Below are 7,429 nucleotides of genomic sequence, written 5' to 3'. Positions count from 1 at the left end.
GACGTTAAGAGCCGACAAACTCTATGCTAAGTTTAGAAAGTGTGAGTTTTGGTTTAACAAAGTGAACTACCTTGGACACATAGGACGGCAGAAAGGATTCGAGTAGACCCTGCAAAGGTGGAAGCAGTACAACGTTGGCAGTCACCAATGACACCTAATGAAACTTGAAGTTTATTAGGATTGACTGGATATTTTCGAAGATTTATTGAGGGATTTTCCTAAATGGCAAGGCTAATGACTCAACAACTCAAGAAAGGAACTAAGGTTAGACGCCAGAATGTGAGGCAAGCTTTCAACTGTTGAAGGAAAAGTTGACCACAACACCGGTTCTAGCAGTGCCAGAACCAGGAACAAGTTATGTGGTGTACACAGATGCATCAAAAGTCAGACTCAGGTGCGTGCTGATGCAGAATGGTAAGGTGATTGTGTATGCATCAAGCCAACTCAGGCCGCACGAGTTAAACTACCCAACGCACGACCTATAATTAACTGCAGTGGTATGCCATGAAGATTTGGAGACATCATCTCTATGGAGTTTGATGCAAAATCTTCACGGATCACAAAAGTCTCAAGTGCTTCTTTGAGCAAAAGGATCTGAACATGAGACAACGCAGATGGCCTAAATTATTAAAAGATTATGACTGTGGTATAAATTACCATCCAGGAAAGGCAAACGTAGTGGCAGACGCCTTGAGCAGAAAGGCTACACCCCAATTGATCGATTTTCTCACACAAAATGAAGACCTTATGCGTGAGTTTGCTAAGATGCAGTAAGAGGTCGTAAGGGCACCCGAGACGGTGGAAAGTAGAATCGCCACCGTGGTGATAGAGCTAGATCTAAGGGTCAAAATCGTCGAAGCTCAAATATGTGATGAAGCATTAGAGAAAATCCGTCTGAGGGTGAGGACAAGGAAAGAAGAAAGTTACCGCGAAGAGGCGGATAACGCTCTCACTTTTGAAGGAGGGTTGTGTGTGCCCAACGACGAGGCACTCAGAAATGAGATCATGAATGAAGCACATGAAACGCCATACACTCACCCTGGGGGCACAAACATGTATCAATATATGAAGAAACAATTCTGGTGGGACGGTGTGAAGATGAGCATAGCGTCGTTTGTAGAAAGATGTCTGGCATTTCAGTAAGTGAAGGCACTACACCAACAACCCTATGGGAAGTTGCAACCCCTTGAGATCCCAGAATGGAAATGGGAGCACATTGCGATGGACTTTGCGACGGGACTGCCAAAGTCCCAACGAGGGAATACTGTCATCTGGGTGATTATAGATCGCCTCACCAAAAGTGTTCACTTTATACCAAATCCGTATCACGTATGGATCGGACAAATTAGCTCAGATCTATGTACAGGAGATCATACGCTTACTTGGAGTACCAGTGACGATCACTTCAGATCGTGATTCAAAATTTACAGCTAGATTTTGGATAAGTATGCAGCGAGAGCTAGGCACTTGGTTGGATTTTAGTACTGCTTTCATCCACAAACTGACGGGCAGTCTGAGGAATAATCCAGGCTTTGGAAGATATGTTGAGGTCTGTAGTGCTCGACCGTGGTGGAAACTGGGAGCCAACACTACCACTCCTAGAGTTTGCTTACAACAATAGTTATCAGGCAACTATAAATATGGCCCCGTATGAAGCACTTTATGGAAAGAAATATAGATCACCGCTTTACTGGGATGAATTCGGTGAGAGAAATATTCTTGGACCGGACTTTGTAGAAGAGATGATAGAAATTGTCTGACAGATGCGAGAAAGAATCAAGGAAGCTCAAGATAGGCAAAAATCTTACGCCGATGCTCGCAGAACCGATCTACAGTTCAAGGCGGGAGACAAAGTTTTCCTGAAAGTATCCCCGTCAAAAGGGATAACAAGATTCGGTGTCAAGGGCAAGCTAAGGCCGCGTTTTATCAGACCCTATGAAATACTAGAAGAGGTCGGTGATAAGGCCCATTTCATGCATCGGTTTAGGGGTAAAATGTACGCTACTTGATCGGTTTTATCGCGCAAAGCAAGTGTTAAATGTGCAGAAATGCCGCTTGACCAAGGCAACAAGGCCAAACTGATCAAGCAAGTTCAATAGGCGAAAAAGGCCAGAAAGCGGGGGAGTTGATCAAGGGGGTAATCAAGCAGTCAAGGAGGGGACCACTGGCTTCCAGAAGAAGGACATGTGAGGCAATGAGCTGGATGGTACGCATCATTCTATTATCAAGGACAACATTCTAGAAGGGGACACGTGCTGATATATGAGACGAAGGACGGAGTTGAGTCATGAATCTGTTACTGAAAAGCGTCGTCATTCTAGAAGGAAAGCACGTAGCAATCGATTAGTCGCTCACTCTTAGCGTCGCTCACTCTTAGCGTGAGCGGATATTCCCTGCCAAGATCGTTATCCAGCTGGAGGTCGTTGCCGGGCTTATAAATAGAGGTTGTGCCACCACGCAAAAAAGGGGGAATCCGATCGTTTACTCTCCGTCTTTAGTTTAGTTAGTTCTCTAGTTTAGTCCACTCCTCTAGATTGTTGAGATAAAGTAATGCTTAGTTAGAGAAAAGGGCGACCGAAGGGAGCGTTACAGAATACTCTATATCTGTCAGCGTTGTCTCAAGTTTCCTGCCGAGGATCTTCTCGGTTTACTTTCTTTCATATTTTCCGAAGTGCTAGCTTAGTTTAATTTCAAGTTGCTTTGTAGTTAAAGTTTTGAGCTTTTTGTATTCCGCATGTTCGCTGCACTCGTTTGGATTCTGAATATAAAATCGAAGTTGTTCTATTTTCGTCATCATGTTAATTGTTCCAAGTAGTTAATTTTCATTCCAGTCTGAAATTCAATTGACCCAGTAGTTAAAATTCCCTTGAGCAATTAGTTAGTTACTTTTCTGTCTAAGGTAAAATCAGTAGTTAAGAACTCCCAAAAGTTAAAGCGTGGCGGCAGCCAACCCCATGTTCACTACTCACACACTTGATACACGAGCTTCTCTATGGGATCGACCCCGAACTTGCCGCTTTACTGTTAAAGTAGTGCAAAATTGGGAGTTTATAAATTACATTGGTGGCGTGTAAGAGCGAGAGCAACTTGATTAAGTGGCAACGAAATTTGCTAACTGATCCATCTGGTTCAGTTATCTCTTCCATATAACTTGAATCAAAGAAAACCGCAAGTCACATCCGCAGATGCCGCCAGTCGGTCATGTGGCGTACAGGTTGACACTTCCACCGAGCTTCGAAATGTGCACGATGTTTTTCATGTATCATAATTGAGAAAATATGTGTTCGACCCCAAACACATAGTCCACCAAGAAGAAATGGTGTTGGCACCAGATTTAAGCTATGAAGAAAAGCCAGAAGCAATCTTGGATCGGAAAGTAAAAGGGTTGAGGAATAAATCTATTGCAACAGTGAAAATTCTATGGAAGCATCATGGTCACGAAGAAGCCACGTGGGAACTTGAAGACAAGATGAAAGAGAAGTACCCGGAGCTTTTTGAATGATTCAGGCAAAATTTTGAAACGAAATTTTCATTAAGGAGGGTAGAGTGTAATGCCCACCATTTAATTATCTTAACTTTTAAGATAGTTATCGAACTACGGAGTGAATGCCTTTTTCTAGTCATCTTTATTTTGAGAAATGTATAACCATGATGTTCGGTTTGCTTGAATGATGACTAATTTCGATCTAGAAATAAAGAAAATAAGCAAGGTTTGAATCAAGAATAAATGCACGTTCGTGTATTCCCTTAACTAAATGAAATACAATGTTGTTATATTCCAAGCTATGACTTAGCTTACAAAAGAAAATAAAGAAAATAATACATAGGAATATCAAAGTGGAGACGCCTTGTATCCAGTGGCGGAGGGAGAGGGGACATTGGGGGTACGAGTGTACCCCCAAAATTTTTTTTTTTTTAGTAGTATTATGTATTTTACCTCCATCGCCTACTCTCTATCTCTCCGTCTCCTCTGCACAGTTTCAGAAACAATGGCGGAACATAGTAGTAAAGCCCTCTTGGAGCTGGAAGCCAAGCGAGGCGGCGTCTCCTCCACCTCAAACTTAGGTAGCAGAATCCATTTCTCAACTGATTTATATTCCTTTCTCTCTCTCTTCAGCTTTCTTGTTTTTCCCTCTTCTTAATGCTCAGCGAAGATTTGCGTGTGCCAATTTTGCAGAATCACTCTTTTTATGCAAGAAAGATCCAACCTTTACTCCTTCTGATGCTTCTCGTCAGAAGCCCATGGCTCCTCTGCCCAAGAGCCAATGTAGTGAATGATAAGCCCTTTATGCTTTCTTGGAAATTATCGGTTGTGTTGTTTTTTAATCAACAATTCACTTCATATTGTTGGTGTATTGTCCAAAATTGTAGAAAATCTCATTGCAAAATTGCTACCTTAGCTTCTGTTGTGGACTTTTTAGTAGTATTATATATTTAAATATAAATTCTGAGTTTATATTAATAATATATGTATAATGTCCCCCTATTTGACTCAACCTTTGAACGATTGTTTGGTCACTTTCATTGAGAAAGATGTGTTTCTACAAGTATCCGATGACGATATAGTGAATCGTTTTGAAGAAAAATAAATTAGATATAATGTAGTTTATTTTTGTATTTTGAAATGTATGACGCTAAAATTTGTATATTTCAAAATATATTGCTTTTAGTATTAATTTTTATTTTTGGTATGTTATATAATGATTTATCATATGACTCGCAAGTCGCACCCCCGAATATAAATTCCTGGATCCGCCACTGCTTGTATCTATTCTTCAAGAACCCAAGTCGTCTCTATTTCTAGCCGTGAGTGCGGTCTGTTCGCCGAGGACTACCAGCGGCCACAGCCAACCAAACTTCACTTTCTCCTTGGAATACAAGAACCTTAACATGCAGACAAAACTAGATCAATTATAGGGTGCAAACAAAATAGAAATCTGCCAAGTGAAAGAGAAGTGAAGAAGAGGAAAACCTTACCTTTAGGTGGAAGACCAGAGGCTTGTCAGAAGGGGCAATATAGCAGCAACTCTTGCACTTCTCAGCTCATAACCGAACGCTGCCACTAGTCTGAAAGGGGGCAGCCGCAGCACAGTTGCAGCAGCTCTGCATCTTTGCTCCTAACCAATCTCGGCAGCCTCTAATTCTACACTCTGCAAACCAACAATCAACATAATTTCAAGAGTCTTTATTTTCCTAGTACACCATCAGAGTTTCAATTAAAGGTTGCAGGAAGAAAGGATTTACTGCAGGAAGAAAACAAGGAATACAACAGCCCCAATTAAAGCCTCACCAGTACACACCCTCCTCTATAAAAAAAAAACCCTTCATACTCATCAAATCCCTTTCAATTTGAGGGATTTGTTTTTGTGTTTAGGGTTTTTGATTAGAGATTTCTTTGAAGATAAGGAATGAGAAAGAGGAGTCGATATAATGAGGTAATGGTGGAGTTAGGTACGTGGCGCCGGCGGGTCCCGACCGAACGACGGTCTCGCCGGAGAAGAAGGGGGCGACGGGCTCTCGAATTTGAGGAGTTGGCTACCTAGGGTTCAATTCTGGGGATTTTGAGTTGTGAAAAGGGAATGAGGGAGAGAGGCCGACGATGATGGAAGAAGGGAGCTCTTTTTTTTTAAATTTTGGGCGATGGAGTAGTAGTTGGGCCAATTAATTTATTTGGGCCGCCTTGATCTTTAATTCATTTGGGCCATGACATCTCTGGTGAGAAATGAGTGACTGAGTGAATTTGGATTCACTCAGTCACTCATTTCTTACCAGAGATGTTAAGATTATTCCCTCAGTAATTGCCGCACATTTAATACCTCAAATCGGACTATACAAGATAGTTTCTTAAGGTATTTGTTTTGAGTTGTAACGGGGCTTAGGGTTGTATTGTGTTTAGGTAAGGTCCTAGGGGTTCTAGGTTAAAATTTGAAAATATAAACTGGAAAAAGAAAAAAGAAAAGCACATGAGTCAAGAGACCAATATCTGAACAACTTTACTGGATCAAGCGGGGTTTCCTTCTTGCCACTTGACAACTCCCTTGCTTTTATCTTTCTGGCTTATTCTTGCCCCTTTTTCAACTTTTCTCAACTCTTTCTTCAACATTTTTTTTGAATTGAGCTAATTTACTTGATCAACCTGGCTACCCATTATTTCGGTCCTTCTATCGCTATCCCTCTTTTCTTTTTGAAACAATCCATCTCTCGACCCCGTTTCCTCATGTGTTTATAAAATGTAAAAATTCGGGTTTAAGGTTTCAAAAGACGGGTAAAAGTGTATACGGCTCAATTTGGTTTACTAAGGGGTGCATTGTTTGATGAGGCAGGTATGTGAAACGAAAGAAAAAGGCTCAAATGGCTAAGTCCTAATGCCTTTAGTCCTTACTACTTGTGTAATTTTCATCTAAATATCAAAAAGCAGCCTCTCATATATATTTTTTTTTGTAAAAATAGTAGATAGTGTTCTATTTTGGCTTATAACCCACATTCTACAGAGGCTTCACAGAAGGTTTTAAATTGAGCATTTCCATCATACTTACGTCATTCAAACTGATCAAGTTAAGCAATCAAGTTTCCACATGTAAACATACTGAATCCTTTTTCTAACTCTCGGATTTGAGGAGTTGCCTACCTAGGGTTCAATTTTGGGGATTTTGAGTTGTGAAAAGGGAATGAGGGAGAGAGGCCGACGATGATGGAAGAAGGGAGCTCTTTCTTTTTTTTTAATTTTGGGCCATGGAGTAGTAGTTGGGCCGATTGATTTATTTGGGCCGGATTGATCTTTAATTCATTTGGGCCATGACACATGTTGGCCATTTTAAGACTTGGACCAACAATAAATTATATTGGCCCTTGTCAATTATGTATTTAGTCCAAGAGAATTTGATTGATGTTGGACTAATGATAAAATAAATTATGAAGTGGACTGCCAATTTAAAATACTAGTATGACAAAAAAAAACTAATTTAGCTTATAGTCTCTCTTAATATTTCTCCGATTAAATAAGGGATAGCCGCTATTTAATTTCGTGACATTAAATTTAAATTTCCAGAATTTAACTAATGCTCGGATAATGTTGCAAATCCCCAAATAAATTAAATCGCTTGATTTAATTAATACTTAAGAACTTTTCTGTGGATAAGGAAAAGAGAAATAGAAATGACCTCACGCTTAGGAATGCATACATGTTAAGTATTTAGCTCTTAAGCGTAATTTAAGTACTTTATTTTCTAAAGGGACATCGTTGCACGTCAAGTGAGACCGAGTTCCGGCGTTTTCCATCACCCCCGGCCGCGAATTCCCACTCCTCCCTTCGTTCTTGACGCTCCCACCCCCACCACCTTCATACCTACAACCCGATTCCACTTTAACCTCGACGCACTCCCGGCCATGCCGGACGACCCGCTGAGCGACACGCCTCCCCCCGAGGGTG

At 40.9% G+C, this 7,429-nt stretch overlaps 1 long non-coding RNA gene across 1 annotated transcript; it reads right to left on the bottom strand.

Moving 5' to 3' along the window:
- Positions 1-4,644: 4,644 nt before the first annotated feature.
- Positions 4,645-5,580, bottom strand: LOC121807852. Its single transcript, XR_006052057.1, has 3 exons — positions 5,291-5,580; positions 4,978-5,150; positions 4,645-4,884 (listed from the first exon to the last, which is right to left on the bottom strand). It is a non-coding gene; the product is annotated as an uncharacterized LOC121807852 (long non-coding RNA).
- Positions 5,581-7,429: the final 1,849 nt, after the last annotated feature.

The sequence above is a fragment of the Salvia splendens genome, chromosome 6, assembly GCF_004379255.2.
Source record: "Salvia splendens isolate huo1 chromosome 6, SspV2, whole genome shotgun sequence".
In the NCBI taxonomy this organism is placed as follows: Eukaryota; Viridiplantae; Streptophyta; class Magnoliopsida; order Lamiales; family Lamiaceae; genus Salvia; species Salvia splendens.
Note: the sequence above shows the minus strand (reverse complement) of the source record. Positions and strands in the feature narration are given on the sequence as shown.